The sequence below is a fragment of the Mauremys reevesii genome, linkage group 4, assembly GCF_016161935.1.
Source record: "Mauremys reevesii isolate NIE-2019 linkage group 4, ASM1616193v1, whole genome shotgun sequence".
NCBI lineage: Eukaryota > Metazoa > Chordata > Testudines > Geoemydidae > Mauremys > Mauremys reevesii.
The window spans coordinates 120,314,819-120,342,547 of record NC_052626.1 but is presented as its reverse complement, the minus strand read 5'-3'; the positions used below and the strand labels follow the sequence as shown (position 1 = coordinate 120,342,547).

At 48.2% G+C, this 27,729-nt stretch overlaps 1 pseudogene; it reads left to right on the top strand.

Moving 5' to 3' along the window:
* The window catches only part of LOC120405186, a 63,192-nt pseudogene extending 36,234 nt beyond the window's left edge, over positions 1 to 26,958 (top strand).
* Positions 26,959 to 27,729: the final 771 nt, after the last annotated feature.

Here is a 27,729-nt window from a genome sequence, read left to right as displayed (position 1 = left end):
GCCCAGCCTTCCATGACAGCTCAGCGTACTGGTGCTGTCGTGATAAGCCACTCACTGAAGCTAGACAGAAGATTTCATAATTTGGATGAAAAAATGAACAAAGGTGATACAAAATTATCAGAAAATTGCTTCCAATTTCCAGCCAGTTCTGCATGCCAGCCCCATGTCTGTCCCTAAACACCCAACCCTCAGGTGACTACATCTGAATTTCAACTTGAAAACAGAAATCTTGTTTTTATTTGGCCCCTTGAGAATTCTTCTGAAAATCAGACAAGCAACAGCTTGTGAACATTGTCCTGGTGCGTGTGCACGTACATTCGCACACATTGCACGGAGTGTTCACTGCCTCAACAGCAACTTCCATACTGCTGAGATCTGCAAATAAGAACACAGAGCAGGATAATTAACTAATGAATTAACAACCAGACAAGCACTACCCTCTGCACTCCCACACCTCCAAGTAACTCCATTTACTTTCCCATGGTTCTCATTGCTCCCATCCTCCCCGGCAAGCTGCACATGCCCCAAGGACTCCACAACAGGAGGTGGGGGAGAACTCCGAAGTCTCTGGGCTGCATGGAGGAGGGGCCCTGAATGATATTCTCCCTCTGAGCCCAGAGCACGGTCATCTCAAGCTCCCAAAGAGCTACCTGCAAAGGAACGGCTCGTTCAGTGCCAAAACAAACCACAAAACGAGATCTGAAAACATAACAAAACAACTGAACAAATGACTAAAATCCAGCCCCTCACAAGCACAGACACCCACAGCTGCTGGTGCTCTTCATGATACATCCTGGCCCAGCAGGCCCACAAGCAGCTTGGCAGAGGGCAGTGGGAGCTGCTGACCCCATCACATCTTCTGCAAGTGAGAGGATGTTGCCATTCACAACCTATGTGCATATTTTAGGGCAGGACAGAACCATTTAAAGGAGGCAATGCAGCAAACTAAAAATATTAAGAGAGAACATACACTGTAAGCCATGGGCATTATGCTCCTAGTTCAGGGAGCTGTATTAAGAAGTGTGGGTCAGATGCAACAAGCCACAGGCCTGCAGCACTTGCAGAGTGTGCTGTTTGTGGACATAGTGCACCAAAGTGATATGCTCACTTTGGCCTTTGTAGCTTAAGGAGCGATCTGCTGCCAGGTGAATGGGATGCCTATACCACACCGAGAGAGAGTGAGTTGTGGCAGTCCAACAGAACGGTGACATAGCCATGGACAACAGTGGCTAAGGGCTAGGGAATAGAAGTGCAGAAAAGAATTAAATGGAACATCATTTTGCTGTTTCCAGGCCCCGATGGCCTAAAGTAATTCCATGTTGGGGGGGGGGAAATGGTGGTCTCCAAAAGGGAGGAGGTTATAAATCCACTACAGAAATTCATGGACTCATAGATTGTAAGGCCAGACGGTACCATTACATCATCTAGTCTGACCTCATGTATACCAAAGATCATTAAATTTCACCCAGTTACCCCTGCACTGAGCCCAGTAACCCCTGCACTGAGCCCAGTAACTTGGGTTTAACTAAAGCATCTTCCAGAAAGGCATCCAGTCTTGATCTGAAGACATTCAAGAGACGGAGAATCTACCACTTCCCTTGGTAGCTTTGTTCCAATGGTTAACCACCCTCACTGTTAGAAATTTGTGCCTCATTTCTAATTTGAATTTGTCTGGTCTTAATTTCCCACCATTGGTTCTTGTTGTGCCTGTCTCTGCTAGACTAACGAGCCCTGTTGCACCTGTTGCCCAAGTGGAGATGGGAGATGATTTCTGGTGTGAGTATGAGGCTATTGAGCTGGCTCCAGGACAGCCCCACACCTCATCCAGCTCCTCAGTGGCCCCCATGGCTCCATGGCTCCTTCTCTCCCTCACCCTTGGAATTTTGAGTGAGGGTGGTGAGCTTTCCCCTCCCCTCCATTTTCTTCTGAGGGCAGCCAGCTGGCCCAACCTCCATGCATGTTTTACGAGGGCTGACACGTGGGTCCACAGTGCTCCACTTCTCTGGGTGCAGGTCCCAGGGATCTTCCTTCAGGCAAGAGCTGCCGCCCTTACCCAACTTTTCATCATCCATTGACAAAAATGAGGTTGCTTGCTAGGCTCCATCTCTGCTTTTTATAAGCAAAGCTGGTGGGATGGTGAGGGGAGGGAGACTTAATCTCCAACAGTGTTTTCCAGGATCTCTGGTTGTTCTCAGGGTAGTGCTACAGGGGCCAGACAGTTTGGGTTTGCACATTTTTGATTTCCAACCCACGTTCAACTAACTTTAAAGTAGAACCTGAATTTGTAATTTCCAGATTTAGGAATGAAAGTTTAGGATTTTTTTTTTAAAACAGCATTTTTTAATCTCTTTCTACAAGGTTGGGGGCAGGTCACAGTAACTTCAATGTCAGTATGACAAAGCCTTCTGTCTGGGAACTGTTTACATGTTGGCTGTGAAGGAAGAGTTTGCTACACAATGGAAGCCCAGATACTGAAACCTCAAACTTTGCCAACAACAGCACATGTACGGGGCATCACAGCCACCTTTATCCACAGAGCTGCCAACACCAATCCCAATGTGATCTGTGAAGCTAGGCAAATGCACTGCCCTTTTCCACAGCAGACTGTGGGTGACCAATGGAATATGCATTGATTTCTCACTGCAAAGTAAAGGGAATGGAAAAACTGTATAAAAATAAACCACAATAGAACCTCAGAGTTACAAACACCAGAGGTATGAACTGACCTGTCAACCACACAACTCATTTGAAACCAGAAGTAGGCTATCAGGCAGAAGCAGAGGGGAAAAAAAGAAGCAGCAGCATATACATTATGTGACTGTTAAATATAATCTACTAAAAAAATAAAGGGAAAGTTTAAAAAAATTGACAAAGTAAGGAAACAGTTTCTGTGCTTCTTTCATTTAAATTAAGATGGTTAAAAGCAGCATTTTTCTTCTGCATACTACAGTTTCAGAGTCAGTTGTTCACTCATAGTAAAGTATTCAGTCAGTGTTCAGTGGTAAACTTTTGAAAGAACAGCCATAACATTTTGATCAGAGTCACAAACATTTCAGAATTATGAACAACTTCCATTCCCAACGTGTTCATAACTTCAAGTTTCTACTGTTTTAATGAAAACTAACTGTAAAAATGGGACCACTTCCTCCTGGCCTTTTGAAGAGCTAATGTGTCAAATTGGTGTCAAATGAATCAAAGTTTTTTTTCCTAAAAAGTTGGTTGGTATTTCCAAATGTTTAATTTGCCCCAAATAGAACATCGAGTCCCTGGGGAAAGGCCCCACTCAGATGGGCACGCAGGCATGAGGGAAAAAATTGTCAGGATGGATAGATTAGTAAGTTCAAAACACACTGGGGAGGAATCTCAGAGGAGTCTATACTATCACTTTAGCTTTGTAAAATGTGACACGATGGACCAGTCATGTGAGCCTGAAGCTCACTCGCTCTGAGCCAGAATCACTGTTGGTAGGAAAATGATTTTCCAGGTACAGAAATTAAGCTCCATTAATTGAGTGATTCAAAAGGAGATTTCATCAGCTTTATCCCATGACACCGGGGAATGGAAGGGTTACAACTTGGCCCAGTACCACTCTGTAGGATTGCCAGGCTGTTGTGAGCGGGGCCCAATCACTGGGTGACACCTGCTTCTAAGCCAGGTGAGCCTGGGTGTGGTCTAGTCCCTGTTTCCAGGTCTGGATCTTTGGGGTCATTCCTCAGCCCTCTTGTCTGATGTCCCTCCTTGGAATGTGAGGCGCTGCCTTCCCATTGCCCTAGGCCCTGAAATCAGTGTCTGAGATCTCCCAAGTCCCACCTCCAGTCAGACTCTCACCCTGCTCCAGCGCTCCACCTGGGTTGTGGGCTCTCTGGGCTTCTAGCTTGTCAACATCAGGGATAATGTGGCAGGAAAGCAAGGAACACAGGCTTGGCACAGGGGCTTATTAATCAGAGACTTTGTCTTCAAAGCACTCAGGAGTTACAGATCTTTGAAAAACAACAGAAGTCCTGAGATCCCGCCTCCCTGAGTCTGGTTGGGCCCTTCCCACGAGTCTGAGGCATGTCAGGGTTTCAGGCTGGGCAGAGTCCCTCTTGCCCTCTCTCTCTCTTCTGTACATCCTGCTTACATGTCATGATGGTCATACCCATCCCCTGCACAGGGCAGCTCTGGGGTCTCTGTCACCTTGCCATGTGACCCACTGGGTTGCCCCAGCACCCTCTCCTAGTCATGCTTTTCCTGCCTGTGGCCCCGCTGTTCCAAGGGGTTGGGCCAGAAGTTGAGACAATCACAGTCAATGACTCCAGAGCATAGTCCTGATGGCTTCTTACTGACAGTCCTTCAACTGCCTGTCAAGCACCTTTCCTGCTCAGGAAATGCTGTTCAATGGGTTTGTCCTGGGCAAGTTCAGACATGTGTTCAACAGCTAATACAAAATGGGCTTTGTAATTTTGTACAGTCACACACACACATACGCATGCACGCATCCCTCTCTGACACAGGATTTCAAAAGTGTCAAGCCCTATATGAAGCGGATAATAAGGGCTGCAGGGACGGGACACTTTGTCTACTTCCTGAGAGGCTGGAATAGCTGCTAAATGCCTCTGTGTGGCGTCAGTCTTTAGGATAGACTCGGATGAAGGAGTCAGTTAAACTGCTTTTCTGTGGAGATAATAGAGAGCACCATGTGGACCTGTTTGCACCCTGCCAGAACCCCTTTCTACTGGTAGATGGGGAAGGATAGCTCAGTTGTTTGAACTTTGACTTGCTTAAATCCAGGGTTGTGAGTTCAGTCCTTGAGGGGGCCATTTAGGGATTTGGGGTAAAAATCTGTCTGGGGATTGGTCCTGCTTTGAGCAGGGGGTTGGACTAGATGATCTCCTGAGGTCCTTCCGACCCTGATATTCTATGATATGATTCCAGGAAGATACGAGTCTCCTGCATATGGCCCGTGCCCTGTCAGGAGCCAAGCTGTCAGGAAGAGGGCTCCTGAGATGAAGCAAGGTGCCTTTGTTCTATGTTAGCAACCAAGACCAGATTCAGCCCAATGGAGTCAGCTTTGGACAGCTGCACGTGACCTAGCCAGTATGAGGCTATGAAGATTATAGAACCCTTGTATCTTCTGAGATGTGCCAGTGCCTGTGTCACCAGAAGCAGATATTAAGGTCCACAGGAGCATTCTTCTCCCAGAGATAGAGAGAGCCCCCCTTGCTAACATTATCTATTCTCCAGGCTATCAGCAGAAGGCTGGTAGGTTCTTGTTCAGGTATGTGGCAAAGAGAGACCTCCCTCTCTCTTGTGCCCTTTGAGACTGGGCTCTCTAGGGAAATTCCAGCCTTTTCTAATGTATGGTCGAGAGAGATGGGGGGGGTGAGACTTGAGATGTGGCAAATTGGAGCCATCCCTGAATCCTGGATGTTCAATACTAAGTCTTCCATAGATGGTGGCTTATTTGCTGAGTCCTCAATTGACAAGATGCAGCAAGAAAGAAGAAAAGGCTCCTCCCATCCACAAAACTTCTTATTAGCAGATGCCCAAGTGTGTCTGCTCAGAGATGGAAAACACTCATATGGGAATACAGGATCAATGAGAGCTACAGATGCACATGGATTGAAATCCACACATAACCATGTGGTCCCCATCATCCATTACTACAGCTCTGTGATTCCCCCTCCCTTCCCCCTCCCACTCCCAAATACAATAATCTTTCTAGAAACCCACAGCGGGACTGGACAGACAGAAATTCTCATTTTCCTCTCTGCTTATCTCCTGCAGGTTTTGTGATTGCCGTTTGACAGCTGCTTGCTGTGAGGATCTCTCCTCTATTCTTGGTACCAAACAGACCTTGATCGAGTTGCACCTGGCAGGAAACAGCCTGGGAGAATTAGGAGTGAAGCTGCTGTGTGAGGGACTGAAGCATGTGAACTGCAAACTGCAGAAACTGAGGTGTGTATTTACCATTTTTTTTCCGTAAAAGACTCCATGGAGTGTGAGGATGGTGTAAGATGGTGGCTCCCTGCAGGTACATGAAGTCGGTGTCTACATTGCAAAAAAGACCCACAGCAGTGAATTCTCAGATCCTGGATCAACTGATCCAGGTTCATACTACAGGACTAAAAATAGCTGTGTAGTGAGGCGGTGTGGCTCCCCTCCACCCTGGAGCGGGACGAGCCCATCCGGAGCTCGGAGTGGGCGGAGCTAGGGAGCTCGGAGCCCGTCTCTCAGAGGGTCAGGCGGCAACTCGGAAGTATAAAGGCTCGCCCTCAGAGCTCACTAGGGAGCCAGTCGCCAGGCAGGACAGACATCTCCAGCCTAGCCCACAACTGGGAAAACCCTGTGGCCCAAGGTGCACACCAGGACTGGCCTGACTTGCCCTGCCTTGCCCTGCGCTCGCTACCCAGAGGAGGTGCCGGACCTGCCCTGCGCTCACTACCCGGAGGAGGTGCCGGACCTGTCGCTCACCCACTGCCCCGAGGAACCCATGGTGCTGGACCCCCGGAGGACACCACCCTGACCCAGGTACTACCCGAGGGGGAGTCTGGAAGTAGCCTGGGGGCAGCTGACCCTAGCACTGCCAGAGCCCATGTCAGTGTGTTGTGGCAAATAGAAGCTAGGCACTTCCCATGGCCCCTCCAAGCTCACCGAAAAAAAGTTTTGAACGGTTTCACAGCCGCATTTTGGGATTCACCAGCCCACTGAAAATGCAGCCACCCACTACCCTCACCTTCAGCTTAGCTGAACACACACTTGTGGAACACAGGCTAATGGACATAACAGATGCCCATAGAAGGACCCCAGTGTAAATTTCTCTTTTACAATCCCACTGCTACCAACACCAAGGTTAAGATTCATTGCTGAGCTTCTAAGAAGCGCAGCAAAGATCTCACATTCCAGAGAGAGGGTGGAGCTAAGTGGATTTAAACCACCTTTACGCCTCCCAGATTCAGGGCTGCTCCAGGTATTCAAATAGTTCCCTAGTGTAAACTAGAGCTGCTCTGAGATCCCCAGGCTGCTAATGGACAACTCTGCAGCTTGCAACAGATGAGAATCCCAATAGCTGGCAAAGCAGAGTAATTGTTCTAAAGGAAAAGTTATTTTGATTCTGGAAGAGTGTGTCCACACAGGGAGCTATTCTGCTCAATGTCCTTGTATAGACGAGCCCTCAGTATCTAGCCATCATGTTTAAGGCCTGATCTACACTTAAAATTTAGGTCAACATAGCTACAAGGCTCATAGGTGTGGAAAAGTCAATTAAAATAAAAATAAATTAAAAATTCAACCCCTGGTGTAAATGCAGCTAGATTGAGAAAAGAGGACAATATATCTTCAGTTTGTCTATTTTGGTCATGGTCTCCTTGATCTGGGTGATATTTCTTTCTAAAGCACTGAGACTTTTAGTCTACAAGAAAGAGAAACTCTAATGTACAACTGGCTTCCTATATAATTCCCTTATTCTTCATTTTTCACACCAGTCTCTATGCATTTGTTTATTGATATGTTGCAAATCCTTAGATTAAGGGTCATGGGGACTATGGTAAATGCTTCTTGGCTTTCCACGCTGGAATTTCAATTGAGAGGAGAGGACTGGATGGACAGACATGCTCATTCTCTAATCTGTGCATCTATCTCTTTCAGATTGAAGGCTTGTAAACTCTCAGCTGCTTGTTGTGGGGAGCTCTCTTCCGCTCTCAGCAACAACCAGTTGCTGACAGATCTGGACCTGAGTGATAATCAACTGGGAGCTCTGGGAGTGCAGCTGCTGTGTGAAGGACTGAAACAGCCAAATTGCAAACTGCAGAGACTAGTGTAAGTATTGACCAGTTTCCTCTATGTAAAGACCTTGGCAGGAGGCGTGGATGGGGTACAATAAACTTCCTGCAAGTACGTGGTGAGGTTAAAATCTGAGGCTCTCCTATTAATGCCTCAGTTGGGGATACTTTCTCCCCACCCCCAAACATGTGAGAGCAAGAAGGAGCCACTACCCAGGAGGACCCTTGCAGTGAATAAAAATCACCACTTGCAAACCAGGACAGCTCTGATCCCTCTGTTAACTATTTCTCCTCATGTCAAGTCACCCCCGCATCCACTTCTCATCTCTCTCCCCTGCTCTGCAGGGTAGGTGGTGGGAGGGACAGGAACAGTCTCTATTCCTGAAGCCAAATGACATGCCCTCCTAGAGCACCGTCTAGCTGAGGATCTCAGAGCACTTACAGAGCTGAGGGAATTCACCTCCCACCCCATTGAGCCAACTGGAGACAAAATAATATAAGATTCATTTAAGTCAGTTCCTGCTGCCTTGATCCCCTCCTGATTCTCCCTCTGTCCCTGACCCTGCCCCACCATCCAGGTTTGTGACCTCCCTGTTGATTTTTACTTCCTCACGTCCCCTCACCTACACCTACACCAGGCTGCCATTGAATCTTCTCGGTTCTCCATCCCATGTCCTCCCGTCATCGTTCAGCCGGATGAAAGCAATTTTTGCTGCACACAACATCCGAATACTAAGGTGCTCCCCCACCCCATCTCCAAGTTTTACTGTTGACTTCAACAGGAACAGGATTTGTCACCATTCTGCAAACCCTGACAGTAAAAAGCTTCAAAAATCCTCTCGCCTGTGGACAGGAGGAGGTTCTCCATCAGCCTTGGCAGTGCCGTGTCTGTTCTGTGTCTAGGCTTAAAACCCAGCTGGATATTGCCAATGGACAGGTGAAGTTGGATGCAACTGTTCAGTAACTGCTTGACTAGATTGCTCAGAAACAAGAGACTTGATGATACCGGGCATTCACATGTAAGGCTGGTTGTATCAAGCAATGAATTCTTAAGTCCTGGCCAGGTTACTGCATGCTCCAGGTTGGGGGAGCAGATGTCTGTCCTCAGAAGCAAATGATGACAGTATTTGTTAGTAGGGTTTCTAGATGCTCTTGCTCAGAGCCGTTCTTAGGGTATGGCGAATCAGGACGACTCCTCTGGGCCCCGCGCTTTTAGGGCCCTGTGGGCCAGAGCAATTGGCCAGCACAGTCGCTCCCAAAAGTGACGGGTCAGTCCCGGAAGTGATGTATTCATCACATCCACCCCGGGCTCCGCACCCCCCTAGGGATGGCCCTGCTCTTACTGGCCTGCACTAGCCACAGAGATCAAGGATCCGAGTCATAGGCAGAGGGTCAGAAATGATCCAGCTCCCAGCCTGCTGTGTCAGATAGCCAGGCTCTGGGGATGCAGACCAGATCAGGGATCTAATCCAAGCTGATAAAAGGCTTTTCAGCCACTAACCTTGCTTTGTTCAACACAAGCTTTGATCCTGAGGTGTGCCTGTGTCTGTAGTAATTTTGTGTGCAGTGGTTGAAACTCATTTGCACTGGATTGGTGGCTGGTGCCTAGAGTAATACTTTCCAGAGGCTGGCTTGTATTTCTTGTGTGTCTTCCATGCAGGGCCGGTGCAATCATTTAGGCAAACTAGGCGGCCGCCTAGGGTGCCTAGTGGTTGGGGGCGCCTAAAAGCCCACTCAGGCGAGGAGGTGGAGTGGAGGTGAGCTGGGGCAGGGGCGTGGGGAGGGCTGCCCGCAGTAACAGGGGGGCGCACAGGGGAACCGCTCCCCGCCCCAGATCACCTCCACTCTGCCTCCTTTGCTGAGCACACAGCCCCAGCTCTAATTCTCCTCCAATTGGTGCCACAAGCCTGGGAGGGGAGGAGAATTAGAGCGACGCTGGCATGCTCAGCAGAGGAGGTGGAGCCGAGGTGAGCTGGGGCGGGCTCCCCAGGCGGGATTAGCTGCTGCAGGAGGGGGCTCCCCAGGCAGGGTTAGCTTCTGCAGGAGAAGAGTCTCCCCAGGGAGGGTTAGCTTCTGCATGGGGTGGGGGAGTCTCTCCGGGCGGGGTTAGCTTCCACATGTGTGGGCGGGGTATCTGCGGGCAGAGTTAGCTTCCGTGTGGGGGCGTGTCTCCCTGGGCGGGGGTAGCTGCAGGGGGGGGTAGTTGCTGCTGGGGGGAGAGTTAGCTGGGTGGGAAGGTGGCGCAAGGTGGAAATTTCATGCCCTAGGCGAAACTTCCTTGCACCGGCCCTGCTTCCATGTAAATCTTGGATTGGAGTGGAAAAGTTTCATACCCATGAGACACTCCCACAGTCTTTTGTTCACATGAAGGCTACGTCTGCACTCGGAGCTGGGAGTGCGATTCCCAGAGTGACTAGACACACTCGCACTAGCTCTCATCGACTCAGCATGCTATATATAGTGATGTAGCTACAGTAGCGTGAGCAGTGGCATAGGCTAGCTGTTCTGAGTATGTATCCGGAGGGCGGGGGATAGGAGTTCGCCTCCCCACAGCTCTTCATGGCTTTTGCATTTTTGCTTGGGTAACTCCAGGCCCTGGGTAGTCAGCTTCCTGAATTTCCCGGACACAGTTCCTCAAATCAGATATTGTGCTTGGACCCCTCGTCACTACTCCTAGTATCTATCCATTGATAAGTAGTTCTCTGCCCTTGAAGCCTTGGGCTTTGTCTGCAGTTGGAGCTGGGGGTGTGTGATTCCCAGCTCACGTACACACATTAATGCTAGTGCTGATCTGAGCTAGTGCACTAAAAATACTAGCGTAGCCGTGGTAGCATGGGCAGCGGTGAGCAGCGGCATGAACTAGCCACCACCACCCAGACATTTTTGAAAAGTTAGGTGCAATTTCCTGTATTTTAGAAGCTTTTCATATGTTTCAAAGTCAGAATGCTGTGCAATAAAAATAATGTAATAAAATAATCAATAACATGAGCACAGCTGCTGTTCATCTAGACTTCTGTGCTAGGATAACTTGCTAGTGCATCAGGTAACGTACTGTGAAACCAGATGTGCATCAAAACCACAGGACCCCTATGATTATTTCAGGTAGATGCAAGCATGAAATATTCTAAAACCTAGCACTAGCATTGGGGAAAAACTTGTTGAGGGAGTGCTATCAATTCTATAATTAAGTTTGCATTCAGATTTGCAATTAAAGGAGGACTGAAAACCCATTATTTTACTGTAAAGATTTTGAGGTAACAAAAATCAGGTTATTCCCTCCTCTAAGCTCTGGTCAAATGGACTCCCATGCCCACCTACCATTCCTAACCAGGCTACAGAGACCCCATTGTCCTATGAAGTCACGTTGTCTGATATATAATATTGTTGCCATCTCATAATTTTATCACAGATTTTGATATTTGATGGTTTTTCTTAAAGTCACAGCTCCTGGAGTCATGTGAATAAGTGAGCCCCTCACTTTTTAAAAATGAAGGCTAAGTTTCTAGCCCTTGTGGTTACAGATAGAGCCTGAAAACACAAACCCTAAAGTCTCAAAAACCAGAAGACAAAGAAAAAGAACCCAAAATGTATTTGTAAAAAAAATTCCATGAAATCTAAGCCGATATCGTGACTTTTTGGAGCCTGACTCATGATTTTGGAACTTTTGGGGTTGGCCACATGTCATGAGTATATTTTATTGCAATGTTGTGGCATCAAACTTGCTATAAAATAATGTAACAGAGTGCCTCTAGATCTCCCCTTTACTATTTTTAGTTTTTCTCTGCTTGAAAGTTTTCTTCTCTCCTTTTCTCTGACTCTTTTTTCCTCATTGTTTTGTAGTGTCTGTTTTACCCTCCAATTAACTTCTCTCTTCTGATATTTTCCACCCTCTAAACTTCTCCATCCATCTTCCCCATTTTCCTCCTCCTGACCCTTTCCTAGAGCCTTCCTTGAAACTTCACTTTCTCTCTCTCTCTCTCTTTATAGTGCAAGCAGTGGGGCTAATGCAGGAAGTCACACCCAAACCTGGTTCTGGCTTCTCATTGGTCAAGGGATGAGTCTTAGGACAGAGTCTAGGGCTGGTTTTGTGGCTCATTCCTGATACTGATTGGTCAGGGAAAGGAGATGCTGGGTGGGGCCACCTGTCAGAATGGCTGTGATGAGCCTCATTCACACTCTGATGGATCTGCTCTGCATTTGTCTCTCCTGCAGGCTGAGATTTTGCGGTCTCACAGGCACTTGCTGTGGGGATCTCTCCACCGTTCTCAGCAGGAGCCAGAGCCTGACAGACCTTGACCTCAGTTATAATTTTTCTCTGGGAGAGGCTGGAGTTCAACTGCTGTGTGAGGGACTGAAACATCCAAACTGCAAATTACAGATGCTGGGGTAAGTAATATTTGGTCTCCTCTGTGTATTTTCAGATGACATCTATGTAAACTGCTTCACAGGGGCTGTAGCTGGTGTCTGCCCCCTGTAGGTATATGGAAAAACTGAGAGTTCAGTGTCTCTCCAGCACCATTGTCAATGGCTCACAACATGCACCCAGCCTGCCCTGTTTGGAAAATGGAAATATTAAGCAAAGGTGGGCCCACAGCAGACAGCTGGTAACACGGTCCCAGTGAATAAATATTTTATTTTTTTTAAACCAATTCTTTAATATTGGGCATTTTTTTAAAAAAAGAGCACTCTCTTACCCTTCCACTAACAGCCCATTTTAAAGATAACTTTAATGACTTTAACACCTTTATATATTAACTTTAAAACTTGTGACATTTTTCTGCACAGATTTAAAGCCTTCCATGGCGTCAAAGCAGCTGAGTGCACATACCCCAGCCCAGTGAGTGGCACAAGCTGCCTCCTTCTGAGGCAGCTGTCAATCAGAGTGTGGTGGGTGGTGATGTAGGAGTGATCTGTCACTAACACAACTTCCAGAGACCCTTTCTCTGCAGCACATTAGATCCAAAACTGGTGGGGGGTGGGCACTGCACCAAATTCACAAGGCCATTATTTCACCTTGTGCCCTGCTCCCTACAGTGTATTTCCCCGTGAGTTGTCTAGTCTACTGTGATGATGGCCCAAGTCATGGAGCTTCCACCCCTTCCGGGGGGAGACTATTCCATGGACTATTCCAGTAGATCTGTCAGAGCAGCACAGCAGTGAAGCAGACACACTTCAGTTGTGTATCTTCCCTCCCGCCCCCGCCCCCCATATCACTCTCAGTGAGTTACTCGTTCCCCACCCTCCTCCGAGCTGTGAGGGAGAGATGGGGCAGTTGCCACCAGGGAGAGGTGCCACCATCACTCTCTGCAGGGCTGTGGGGGAGGAGAGGCCAGTCGTCACTGATGGTGGAGAAAAAACAAAGAGCTTTGAGATGAGTCTTGTCTACCTACATACTGACAGGCAGAGCTTTGAGATGGGGACAGAAGCAGCTCAGCCTCCAGCCATGGGTCTGATGTTCTGGGGAAAGAGTGGGGGTCCCTGGAGTAGGAGTTGGTGGCATTAACCCAAAACCTCCAGTGATAGACAGCAGCTGCAGAAACAGAAGGCTGATTTTGACATTCACTTTGCTGGTGCTTTTGTCTTGAAAATCTGCCCCAAAACGGCCCTGGGGAACATTTTGGGCTGGAGAGCTTATACTGGCTCCATCTGCTTAGACCAGAAAGGATCCAGAGTGCTAGCAATGAAAACGTTTGAACTATTTTCCAGCCACGACCTTCCCACTCCCAACCCACTAAAAGTGACCCCACAACTTGCCCCCTCCCTTTACTTCAAATGACCAGTCACTTGTGGAGTGCTGCGTAACTGACATAATGGGCCAGACTGTGCTCTCAGCTGCTCTGTATTTGCAAGTCTGCCTTTATTGACTGCAAGGGATTTGCTCCAGAGTTACACCAACATAAATGAGAGCTAAACCCTGCCTGATGGGTGTGCATGGAAAAAATCCACACTAACGGCCTTTTGTGTTTTTATTCCCCCTGGCCTCTTCCCACAGCGCTGTCGTCTCTCCCTGCACTCCCACAATAATAAATATTTCTAGACTCACACAGACATCTGTGAGGGGAACACAGTGCAAAGGTCAGAAATGAATCGTTTTCCATTCTCTCTTCATTTCATGCAGGCTGGAGTGGTGCAAACTCTCAGCTGTATGTTGTGGGTTCCTCTCCTCTGCTCTCAGCACCAGCCAGGCCCTGACAGAGCTGAACCTTTGGGGGGCGAAGCTGGGAGATTCAGTCGTGCAGGTGTTGTGTGAGGGACTGAGACATCCCAACTGCAAACTGCAGAAAATACTGTAAGTACTGGCTGGTCTCCTCCAGTCTGTGCCTGCTAGCATGGTAGCTCTGGCTGCTGGATTACCGAACTGTAATGCTTGTGCTCCCACCAGCCCCAGGCCCTGCACCTTCCACTCCATAGAAATATACGGCTGAAAGGGACCTCGAGAAGTCATCAAGTTCATACCACAGTGCAGAGGCAGAATTAAGTAAACGTAGCCCATCCCTGACAGGTGTTTGTCTCACCTGTTCTTAAAAACCTCCAAGGACAGGGATTCCACAGTCTCCCTAGGTAACTTGTTCCAGGGCTTTACTCTCCTTATAGTTTGAAAGTGTTTCCTAATATCCAACCTAAATCTCCCTTGCTGCTGATTCAGCTGATTACTTCTTGTCCTACCCTTGGTGGACATGGAGAACAATGGATCACCATTCTCTTTATAACAACCTTTCACATAGTTGAAGACTGTTATCATGTTGCCCCTCAGCCTTGCCTTCTGTAGACTAAACATGCCCAAGTCTTTCACCCTTTTCTTGTGGAGCTTGTTTTCTAAACCTCTTTTCACTTTTGTTGCTCTCATCTGGACTCTAATTTGTCAACATCTTTCTTGAACTGTGATGCCCCAAACTGGACACAGTTCTCCAGCTGAGGCCTCACTGGTGATGAGTAGAATGGGACATTCACCTCCCATGTCTTACCTACGATTCTCCTGCTAACACGCCCTACAGTGATATTAGCCTTTTTCCAAAAAATACATCACACTGTTTACTCATATTCACTTTGTGATCCACTATAATCCCCTGGTCATTTTCTGCAGTACTGCCCCCTAGCCAGTTATTCCCCATTTTGTAGTTGTGCATTTGATATTTTACCTTCCTAACTGCAGAACATTGCACGTCTCTATTTAATATGATAAATTTCAGACCAATTTTCCAATGAATCAAGATCATTTTGAATTCTAATCCTGTCTTCTAAAATTGTTTGTAACCCCTCCCCAGCTTGGTGCCATCTGCAGATGTTATAAGTGTGCTTGCCACTCCATCATTCAAGCTGTTAATGAAAATATTGAGCAGTTCCGGACGCAGGACGGACCCCTGAGAGACCCTGCATGATATATCCTCCCAGGTGTAGTTTCAGGCCAAATTTGCAGGACCAGCAAAGCTCTGAAGACTCAGCTGCAACAGCAAATGTCTTATTGAGAGTCGGGAAGAGGCAGCGTGAGCAGCAGGTGTATGGGGTGGTACCATGGTCCTAGCACTGTACGGCAGCAAGACTCTGGTAATCAGGAAGGATATTTCAGCAGAAGCAAATCTCAATCAGCAAAGCAAAACAACTTAAACACATCAAATCATAAACCACCCCAGCCTGAGGCTCACTCAGCCTGGATTTGCAGCCATCTCAACCCACAGCCATTCTGCACCCACTGGCTCCCCAACAGCTGTTTTTATAGCCCTTTCCCTGAGCACCTGTGCAAGGACAGATTGAAGGAAGCCAGAATTAATCCCTTACTCGCTGAGGACATGGGATGTCCCTAGCCCCTAAGTATTTGGCTAGTGGCACATGTGGCAGGAGCTATCCTTCCCTCCCTCCAGAATGGAAATGAAACCCTCTCCAGACAGATACCTACACCAGTGAGGGAACCACAGCCAACACGGAGGAAACAAGTGATCACTTCTCTCTCTGTGTATTTGTCTCTTGTAGGTTGGGGAGTTGCAGCCTCACAGCTGCTTGCTGTGGGGATCTCGCCACTATTCTCAGCACCAGCCAGAGCCTGACAGAGCTGGAACTGGCAGATAACAAACTGAGGGATTCAGGTGTGCGGCTGCTGTGTGAGGGACTGAAACACCCAGACTGCAAACTGCAGAAACTAGTGTAAGTAACCGCTGGCTTCCTGCAGTCTGTGCTTATTAACAGTGACCTGAGCTTTGTCTACTGAGGCATCTGTACTCCTGGCAGCTGAGGAAAACTGTTTTCTATCCTGAGAAAACTTAATATTTCCCCCGTTCTGCATTGTGATCCCACTGGTTAGAGCACTCACCTGAGGTGTGGGGGGCACAGGTTAAAGTCACTGCTCTGCCTGATTTGGGAGGAGACGAAGCTGGGCTTCACACAGGCCAGGTGAATGCCCCAACCACAGGGCTACTGGTTATTCTAGGCTTGCTCTGTCTGTAGTTTTGCCTTGAAAGTCCAGCCTGGCTAAGAAAGACCTTCCTGACAGGACTTCCATCAACACCACGACGTTCCCACAAAAAGTGTGTGACTAATCTGCATTTTCTGACGGAAAAACTATTTCACTGAAAAAAATCCCAAATGGTTCATCTAATGACCACCCAAAAACACCTACTCTCCTCCTGCGTACAGCTGAGAGACCCCACCAAACTGTAGATTTGTCGTATTTTACTAGACAGAAGTTGGGTCACACGGAGCCTCTTCATGCCCCATAGATATTTTCTGTAGGTCCTCTGTTTATTGTACTCACTAAGGTTTGGTCCACACTAGAAAGTTAGGTCGACCCAGCTACGTCACTCAGGGGCATGAAAAATTCACCCCCCCCCCCCGAGAGAGTTAAGCCGACGTAAACCCCAGTGTAGACAGTGCTAGGTCACTTACTGAGCATAGCATCCTGCTGGGAGCACATGGCTCCAGGATCTGCACTGGTTGCACATTGGTCTCTGGGTGGAATTTAAGAGGCTGGTTCTGATCAATAAAGCCCTAAATGACCTGGGACTGGCCTACCTGAGGGATTGTGTCTGCCCCAACTGCAGTCAGCACGGGCACCTGAGCTGATTCCCCCTTTATTATAAAAGAAAAGGGATGGTTGGCATCTGTGAGGGCTCTGGGACTTTCCCTTTCCCACAGTCCAAAATACCCCACATTTAGGGACCTTCTGGGCATGCTGCAATGAGCCTCTGTTTGACTGGGGTTTTAAAGAGGGTTGAGAAGGTGTTTTCTGTAGCTGAATGAATAAGTTCCTATTAGAATAATTAATTTAATGCTACTGGGGTTTTGGTTGTAGCTCTAATTGTGTGTTAGAGGTCTAGAGCAGGGGTGGGCAAACTTTTTGGCCTGAGGGCCACATCTGGGAATAGAAATTGTATGGTGGGCCATGAATGCTCACAAAATTGGGGTTGGGGTGTGGGAAGGGGTGAGGGCTGTGGTTGGGGGAGCGGGTTCTGGGGTGGGGCCAGAAATGAGGCATTCAGGGTGCGGGAGGGGACTGTGAGCTGCAATGGGGAGTGGGGTGCAGGGGAGTGAGGGCTCCGGCTGAGGTTGCGGCCTTTGGGGTGGTGCTGGGGGATGCGGAGTTTGGGGTATAGAAGAGTGCTCTGGGCTGGGATTGAGGGGTTTGGAGGGCGGGAGGGGACTCAGGGCTGTGGCAGGGGATTGGGGTGCGGGAAGGGGTGCAGGCTGGGGGTGCAGGTTCTGGAGTGGGGCTGGGGATGAGGGGTTTGGCATGCAGGAGAGTTCTCTGGGCTGGAATGGAGGGATTCAGAGGGCAGGAGGGGGATCAGGGCTGGGGCAGGGGGTTGGGGTGTGGGGAGAAGCTCAGGGGTGCGAGGAGAAGCTCAGGGGTGCAGGCTCCAGGTGGCACTTACCTCAAATGGCTCCCAGAAGCAGCAGCATGTCCCTTCTCCAGCTCCTACACAGAGGCGCAACCAGGCAGCTCTACACGCAGGGCCAGCTCCAGACACCAGCATTCCAAGCTGGTGCTTAGGGCGGCATTCTGCAAGGGGCGGCAGCCCCCCTTGTTTTGCCCCCAAGCAGCATGCCAAATTGCTGCCATGGGCGAGGGGGGGGCAGTCTGGGTGCCCTTAGGGCGGCAGGCGCATGTCCGCGGCGGCGGCAATTCGGTGGCAGCTTCTATGTTTAGCTGTCCGGGGCAGCTTCAGCTAAACATAGACGCTGCCGCCGAATTGCCACCTCCGCAGAAACGCGCCTGCCGCCCTAAGGGCACATGGACTGCCCCCGCCGCCCAGGGCGGCAATTTGGCGCGCTGCTTGGGGCAGCAAAAACTGTAGAGCCGGCCCTGTCTACATGTTGCCCCATCTGCAGGCACCGCCATTGCAGCTCACATTGGAGCACCGGAGGAGGACATTGGAGTGCATAGGAGCCGGAGCGGGGCTATGCCGCTGCCTCCAGGAGCCACATGGAGTGGCCCCCAACCCCGCTCCCCAGCTGGAGTGCCAGAGCGGGGCCACGTGGCTGCTTCCGGGAGCCATGTGGAACAGCCCCAACCCTGTTCCCCGGCTGCAGCACCAGATCACCAGAGCAGGGCAAGTCCCAGACCCCACTCCCCAGTAGGAGCTTGAGGGCTGGCTTAAAATGGCCTGCGGGCTGTAGTTTGCCCACCCCTGGTCTAAAGCCTCATGTAGGGGTCTTTTTGTAATCTGAATCAAAGTGAAATGATTTCTCTATTGCTTCCAAATTAAGAATCACTTTAGAACAGGGGTCGGCAACCTTTCAGAAGTGGTGTGCCAAGTCTTCATTTATTCACTCTAATTTAAGGTTTCACGTGCCAGTAATACCTTTTAATGTTTTAAGAAGGTCTCTTTCTATAAGTCTATAATATATAACTAAACTATTGTTGTATGTAAAGTAAATAAGTTTTTTAAAACGTTTAAGAAGCTTCATTTAAAATTAAAGAAAAATGCAGAGCCCCACAGACTAGTGGCCAGGACCTGGGCAGTGTGAGTGCCGCTGAAAATCAGCTCACATGCTGCCTTCGGCACACGTGCCATAGGTTGCCTACCCCTGCTTTAGAGTTACACACAGGTATCAAGAAGGGGAAATGCAGAGGAAGAGGCATAAACAAGTCATCATTTTGCTCTCTGTATATCTTCATATCCTACAGACTGGGGTATTGTGATCTCACAGTTGCTTGTTGTGGGGATCTGTCCTCTGTTCTCAGCACCAGCCAGACCCTGACAGAGCTCGGCGTAAGGTGGAACAACCTAGGAGATTCAGGAGTGCAGCTGCTGTGTGAAGGATTAAAACATCCAAACTGCAAATTACAGACACTGCAGTAAGTACCAGATGGTTCCCTTTAGTCTGTGCCTGTTAACACTGTAGTTGGTGAGTTACACTCTGTTTATCAGGGTCACAATAACCTGCATAGAACCCAGCCATGGACCAGCCCCACTCTGCTCCCAAGGCAAAGAACAGAGACTCACTGATATCTTCATTGGTCACATTCTGCTAGTTAAACAACTGAATAATGAGAGAACTGCAGAACATAGGGCTAGAAGGGGCTACAATGATCAGCTGCTCTAACTCCCACCAAGATGCAGGAGTTCTGAGTACTGCATTGGGCTCAGTCCCTGGGCCCTGTTCAGCAGGCAAAGTAGCTGGGTAATTGTCCTAAAGGGGCAGCCAAAGGTCCCTCAATACAGGGTAATCCTTAGGTGGTGCAAAGCAGGTCTAACCACATTTTTGGCACCCTTCCACAGCATCCCTCCTGCCTCAGCATAGGAAGGGCAGAGAGGTTAGGAGGGGCAGGGTGGAGTGCAATGACGCTTCACCGGATCCTAGCCTGGCACAACAGCTGGAGTAACTTAGAGCAGCCCTGAGATTCCTCTTAGTTATACCAGAGGCTGTTTTGGCCCCCATCTGGCCCAGGATCAGTGCAGTAGGAAGGTGGGTTACAGCCAATATCTTCTCCTCGAAGTCTCTCAGCAGTGCCAGATGTGAACTTGGTGCAGCCGAGGACAGAATCTGGTGGCTTTTAGCAAACCACAAATGCAGCATATTTTGACATTAGAAAACAATGATTTTACTCACTAAGGCAGTAACAACCCCACATGTGTGCACACTGCCCTGAACTGGAGCTGTCACTCCTGCTCTCCCAAAAGAGCTGGAAAGAAAAGGAAATTGAACATGGCTCTTTTCTCCCAAAAGGGCTGTAAACAGTAAATGTGAATAAATATCAACATTAATGTGTTTCCCACAAAGGGGCTGAGACTCCCCTCTGATCATTACCCATCATTAAACAGAATCATAGAAGATTAGGATTGGAAGGGACCTCAGGAGGTCATCTAGTCCAGTGCTCCCCAACCATTTTGTGACCAGTAGCACATTCATGTTTTCAGAAGAGCGTGGCAGGCGCCAACAATTTTTCAAGGCTTATTTTGTATTTGTACATTAAATAATACAAAAAAACATATTTAATATTACATAATATATGAATCCAGAGAGAAGCCGGAGAAAAGCCACAAGGACAGAGAACACCGGTGCCTGCAGCCCTGGAGTACTCTGTCCCCAGCAGGCGGTGAGCCCCAGATTCTCTTCTCTGCTGGGCATTAGGTGGGCCCCGCACCTGCCGGGGACCGAGAACACCAGCGCCTACAGCTCCAGAGTTCTCTGTCCCCGGCAGGCGCGGGGCCGCGGCTTCTCTCCGGCTTAAGCTGCGGCCCCGCACCTGCCAGGGACCGAGAACACCGGTGCCCGCAGCCTGCAGCCCCAGAGTTCTCTGTCCCTGGCAGGTCCCCTGCTGGGCAATAAGCGGGCGCATATAAATGCCTGGGCGGGCGCCATGGCGCCTGCAGGCACCACGTTGGGGACCACTGATCTAGTCTAACCCCCTGCTCAAAGCAGGACCAATCCCCAACTAAATCATCCCAGCCAGGGCTTTTTCAAGCCAGGCCTTAAAAACCTCTAAGGATGGAGATTCCACCACCGCCCTCGGTAACCCATTCCAGTGCTTCCCCACTCTCCTACTGAAATATTTTTCTTAATATCCAACTTAGACCTCCCCCACTGCAACTTGAGACCACTGCTCCTTGTTCTGTTATCTGCCGCCACTGAGACTAGCCCAGCTCCATCTTCTTTGGAACCTCCCTTCAGGTACTTGAAGGCTGCTATCAAATCCCCCCTCACGCTTCTCTTCTGCAGACTAAATAAGCCAGTTCCCTCAGCCTCTCCTCATAAGTCATGTGCCCCAGCCTCCTAATCATTTTTGTTGCCCTCCTCTGGACTCTCTCCAATTTGTCCACATCCCTTCTGTAGTGGGGGATCCAAAACTCGATGCAATACTCCAGATGTGGCCTCACCAGTGCTGAAGAGAGGGGAATAATCACTTCCCTTGATCTGCTTGCAATGCTCCTACTAAAATGCAGCCCAATATATCATTGGCCTTCTTGGCAACAAGGGCAAACTGCTGACTCATATCCAGCTTCTCATCCACTGTAATCCCCAAATCTTTTTCTGCAGAACTGCTGCTTAGCCAGTCGCTCCCCAGCCTGTAGCAGTGCACGGCCAAATCTGCATTGTCACCCCAGCTACTGATAACACAGCCCAGTCAGCAAGTATGTCACTGAGAACGGGATGTGGGCTGGCACCCAGTGCCCTTTCTGGCACATCCTTCTCATGGCAGCTAATTCAAGGCTGGTCTGCAACCCCACTGGCCAGAGCTCAGCCCTGTCATCTCTGGTCTCCTCAGCATCCCTGTGCATTGTCCTCCTGTGTCACTAAGCCTTAGCAATTGCCTCTCGCCTCCTGCTTGCAGGCTGCTCCACCCCCACATGTCCTGGTGCTGCTGCTCCCAGCCCGCCAGCCACAGCCTGCTTCTCTGATCAGCTCTCCCCTTCCCACCTGCCTCCTTGCCCTGGCTCTCAGGATACCACTGCCAGGCTTTCTGTCCTTGCTACCTGCAGCCTGCTGCTCACCCCCACACACACTGGCCATCTCGCTCTCCCAGCCTGATCCCTTCTGTCCAAAGGATGTCACTTCTCTTTCCTCGTCATTCTGATTAACACAGCGCCTCCTACTGGTGAGATGCTAATCTAGGTTCTTCCTCTACCAGAATAACCTAGCCCAGTGGTCCCCAACCTTTTTGTGACCAGTAGCATATTCATGTTTTCAGAAGAGTGTGGCGGGCGCCAACAATTTTTCAAGGCTTATTTTGTATTTGTACATTAAATAATACCAAAAAACATATTTAATATTACATAATATATGAATCCAGAGACATGCCGGAGAAAAGCCACAAGGACAGAGAACACTGGTGCCTGCAGCCCTGGAGTACTCTGTGCCCAGCAGGCGCAGGGCCCCAGATTCTCTTCTCTGCTGGGCACTAGGTGGGCCCCGCACCTGCCGGGGACCGAGAACACCGTGCCTGCAGCCTGAGTTCTCTGTCCCTGGCAGGTCCTCTGCTGGGCACTAGGCGGGCACACATAAATGCCCTGTTGGGTGCCATGGCACCCACGGGCACCACTTTGGGGAACACTGGTTTAGTCCTTTCTCTTCCTACCATTCTAGCAGGGAACCAGTAGGGAACCAGCAGGTCATTACAGTGTATTGTTAGGACCATCCCACCCATTAGAAATAGCACTTGTAATAAGATGGCCAATGTTTGTATGGTGGGTCCTGCGCTTTTCTTGGGAGGGGCTAAGACACTACCCCTTGCCCCTGCTCTTGGGTGCCAAGGGCCCCACTAGTGGCCCAGGAAGGTGGTAGAGGAGGGAAGCGGGAAAGGGGTCTGGGTTTTCTCCTCACTCTGAGTCCCTCTCAACCTCTGCGGGTTTCTTACCCTCTTCCCCCTTGGGTGGGGTTATCCTCAGTCCTTAGATGTTGGAGGAGGGAGTCTCCCTTACTTTGGTTCTCTGATCTCTCAAATCTCACAACACACCTCCAAGCTCTAGTCCTCTCTCCTTCCTCCTCTTCCCCTGACTGCCTGAAGCAGGGGGTTTCATTAGGTTCCTGATGGGGCCTTAATTGACTACAGGTGCTACAATTAACCTGTAGCAACCCTCCCTAGTCTACAGGGAACCACACCTTAATTAGCCTGAGGCTACCACTCTACCCCTGCTCCCAGGCCCTCCTGTATCACACACCTCAATCTGCCTGTCCCTTCAACTCATCTGAACAAGCTCATATAGAACACATAGTAACTGACACAACACCTGCACATGGTAAATTATTCCCTCCAGGGCTTGTAGTGTTTAAGAGAAGAGGGTGTGTTTCTATGGGGATCCCAGAGGGATCGATTGGCCCTATGCTTCATAACATTTTTATCAATGACCTGGCAGACAACATAGTATCACTGATAAAGTTTGCAGATAACACAAAAATTGCAAAAGGGGAAATAATGTAGAGCACAAGTTACTGCTACAGAGCGATCTGTGTTGCTTGGGAAATTGGGTGCAAGCGAACAATATGTACATTTTAATATAGACCAATAGAAATGTGTGCATCTAGAAACAAATAATTTAGGCCACACTTACAGGATGGGGAACCCTATCTTGGGAAGCAGTGACTCTGAAAAAGACTTGAGGGAGTACGGTGGATAATCAGCTAAGCATGAGCTCCCAGTGTGTTGCTGTGGCCAAAAGGGCTAATGGCAGGGGCGGCTCTAGCCATTTTGCCGCCCCAAGCACGGCGGCACGCTGCGGGGGGCGCTCTGCCGGTCGCCGGTCCCGCGGCTCCGGTGGACCTCCCGCAGGCGTGCCTGCAGATGCTCCACCGGAGCTGCGGGACCAGCAGACCCTCCGCAGGCATGCCTGCAGGAGGTCCACTGGAGCAGCCTGCTGCCCTCCCGGCGACCGGCAGAGCGCCCCCCGCGGCGTGCCACCCCAAGCACACGCTTGGCATGCTGGGGCCTGGAGCCGCCCCTGGCTAATGGATGTATAAAGAGAAGAATCTCGAGTAGGAGTTGAGGTTATTTTACCTCTGTATTTGGCACTGGTGTGATGATGGCTACTGAAATATTGTGTCTAGTTCTGGTGCCCACAGTCCAAGAAGGATGGTGATAAATTGGAGAAGGTCCTGAGAAGAGCCATGAGAATAATACAAGGATGGGAAAACCTGCCTTATAGTGACAGACTTCGATCTACTTAGCTTAAGAAAGAGAAGGCTAAGAGGTTACATGATCACAGTGTACAAGTACCTACGTGGGGAACAAATATTCGATAACGGGCTCTTCAGTCTAGCAGAGGAAAGTATAACAGGATCCAATGGCTGGAAGTTGAAGCTAGACAAATTCAGACTGGAAATAAGGTTCCGTGAGGGCAGCTAACCACTGGGACAATTTACCAAGGGTTGTGGTGGATTCTCTGTCACTGGCAATTTTAAAATCAAGATGGAATATTTTTGTCGACAAGCTCTGCTCTAGTTCAAACAGGAATTGTTTGGGGGACGTCCTGTACTGCAGGTCAGACCAGATGATCACAGTGGGCCCTTCTGGCCTTGGAATTTATGACTAATCCCAAAGGCTCCTCTCAGAGCACTGTGGTTTACTGTGCATGCCTAGAATGAAGACTGCTGATGGCAGCGAATGGGGCAAAAATAAGCAGTCACAAATCTTTGTATCTCTCTGGCTCCTGCAGACTGAGTGGTTGCCATTTCACAGCTGCTTGTTGTGAGGATCTCGCCTCTGCTCTCAGCACCAACCAGACGCTGACAGAGCTGATCCTGGGAGAGAAAACAATGGACAACTCAGGTGTGAAACAGTTGTGTGAAGGACTGAAACACCCAAACTGCAAACTGCAGAAACTGGGGTAAGTTACAAGTGGGCTCCTTTCACGAGTGTTCCTTTCACATGGGGCCAGGCTTTCTAAAGTGCTCAGCATGCAGTAGCTTGTGACTTCTATGGTCAGATTTTCAGAAAAGCCAGCAGCACCCTGGGTAAATGGGACTTCAGTCCCCTTGAACATCCAGCCCCAGTTGTGGGTGCTGAGTTCTTTGGAAAATCTGGCACATATTGATGTGATTTAAGCTCTTTCTCCTGGGGTCACAATGTTATTGTCCATGCACCCAAGAACTGGCACCTAGTCTCTTCCTGCAGAGAAAGGAAGAGAGATCCACTGCTGTGATACCAGTAGAGCTGGGTGACATTTTTTGCTCAAATAGTAAATTTGCAGAAAAATGCAGTTTCAGGATGAAAATATTTGCAAATGGATGTTGCATCTGATGAATAATTTTGGCAGAATAAAAAGCTGGCTTTTTTTAAACAAAAGATTTGTCTTGTCACTTTGAAACAATGTTTTGTTTAGAAATGTAGCTAATTTGATTAATTTGTTTTTTGAGGGTAAAAAGCACTTAAAAAGAAACTAAAGAAAACCACAAAAAGACCCGAATTTTTTTCAGATCAAATAAATTTTCATTTGGCACCAAAAAAATTGTTTGTTTGATTTCTTTTAACAACAACAACAACAAAAACCCTGAAAATTTGAGGTTTTGATTCAAAATGAACCTTTTCTTTTTTTTTTCTTCTGTTCAGCCACCAATCTGAAAAATGTATTATTCATGCAGCTTGACTAGCTTAAACATGGGATAATAAAGTGGCTGAGCACTTCAAAGGCAGCGTAGTTTTGTGTTAGAATTAGGGTGATCAGACAGCAAGTGTGAAAAATTGGGACAGGGGGTGGGGGGTAATCGGAGCCTATATAAGAAAAAGAGCTAAAAATCGGGACTGTCCCTATAAAATCGGAATATCTGGTCACTCTAGTTAGAATCTCAGTTATTTTACTCAGTAAGCAGGACTGAGAATACGAGTCAGGGGTGTTTCACAATTGAATTAAAATAGCCCTCCATGCAAATGATAATTTACCACCATTTCAACAAATAATTCTGGGACAAAGCCAAACAAAGAAAAAAAGAAAAAGGAAAAGAGGGAAAGGATACAAAGTCGACACCTAATTGTTTTTGTTTAATTTCTTTTTCTATCTATGATGGCAACCCCGTTTCTTCACTCTTCTCCTCCTCATCTTGGTTGTCTGTCTATTCAGTAGCTCATACAGATATTGGTAGGATTGGAAGGTCCAGCCGGCACCTTAGGCAACTGACATCTGCCTTTTCCTCCAGAACAATGTCAGGCAGTTTTAAACTGTTTTTAAGATCATCTTAGTTCATAAAAGCTACCAGAGTTTCAGCTTAAGCAGCATTTAAATCCACCACACCCGGACAGCCAGACAGCTACAAGAGAATGTTTTGAAATTTCTATACCACTGGCCTGAAGGGGAAAAGGCAAATCTATAAAAGAGAGAGAACTAAAAGGACCAGAAATAAAGGAAGATAAAAGACTGATGGGAATTAAAAAATGGAAGTAAGTTCTGTGGAGCATTGAGATAGCAAATACATTTAAACAACGTCCAGATTTCTACACAGTCCTAGACATCCCCCACACAGCCTTTGGTTCTGGGATGTTACAACCAAAACACATATTGGCAGCTTTCAAAATGATTTAGATTTAGAACAATAACTTTATAGATTAATAACAATTCAGAAACAAATAAGTTCGCTGAAGTCTGTTTTCTTGCTTGCTATAAATGTCACATGCTGGCATCTCCCTCCCTCTAAGTGGGCCGAGAGTGACGCACGTCACTCAACAGCAGCCTCTTCAGCAGGCAAGGACGGGCCTGGTCAGACTCCAAAGGGAATCCAGTGCAGATGGTGACTATTGGTGTGGACCAGAAATGTGTGGGATGGGGAAAGAAGATGGGCCCAAATAGTTATGTCTGAACATTCATTGCAATAGTCTTTTGTGTCCATTCCAGAGATGATTTAACTGAAACCAATGGTGTGCGGCTAACTCTGCTTCAAAGGGACTGTGTTCTCAGGCATTATGTCTAACACTTTTTCTTGACTTGTTTTTCCCCACAGCTTGAGCAGTGTCAATGTAAATGAAGACACACAGAGAGAGCTAGATGCTGTGAAAAAGAGGAAACCTGATATGGTCAAACATATATGGAAGAATTGGTGAGCAGGAGCCATTGCACCGACACTGCTCTGGCCTGGCTGTCGGCCTGCTAGCTGGGACAGCAGCTAGGGACAGGACCTGCCTCTTTTAAGGCATCTCTGGCATCACCAAGGACTCCGGATGCATATTCTCCTGCTGGTGTTAAGAGTGAGAACCTCACACTGTGGGGAAAATACACTCCCGTTTTGTGAGCTTGTTGAATTTACACATTCAGTCTCCACAGGCGCAGGACTGGAAGAGACTGTCAGGTCTGTGAGACCCAAAGGCTTATTATGTGGAGCTGGTTAGGCTTTTTAGGTTCACCCACTGATATCTGCCCACATCCTCAAGGTTGTAGACCCCTGTTGCTTATTGAAATAAATGTTTGGTTTCAGTTTTATAAATTGTATTAAAACTATTACACCAACAAACTGTATCACCAAAGTGAAGCTACTAATCGTACTACAAAACTAAATGAAGCACAGAGCAATGCAACTATCCAAACAAAATCAAACCCCAATTAAATTAGTCTCAGTGTTAAATCAAAACTATGTCACCAAATTAGTTACCTCGTCAAATTAATAAGAACTGATTATTTGTTGTATTAATCCTAAAAAGGATCTAAGAAGGTGACTGTTTGGGTTATGAATCCCAGCTAAAGAATTTTACCCAATCAACCAAATCTATAACTTGGTGCTGGGTCACTCTCTTAATACTGTAAGGAGTTTATTATTTAATGTCCGAACCACAAGCTCAGAGCCAATTACAAAGCTTTCTCCTGACATTTCAATGTGTGCTGGTGAACACTTTCCTCCCCTCACCCAGAGCTATTACAGTGCAGGCTTTGAAAAAACACACTCTGCTAAGCAGCAGTTTGACATCTCTTATTTAGCAATTTACAGCTGACAGCTTTGTTTCTCAGGCCTCAAACACACACAGACAGAACATACTTCAGTGAATGTCTTTGAGACTGTTTTAGGGCTACTTCTATCCGGGGAACTTTCTTTAAGGCGCCTTCCTGGTGTGGATTCT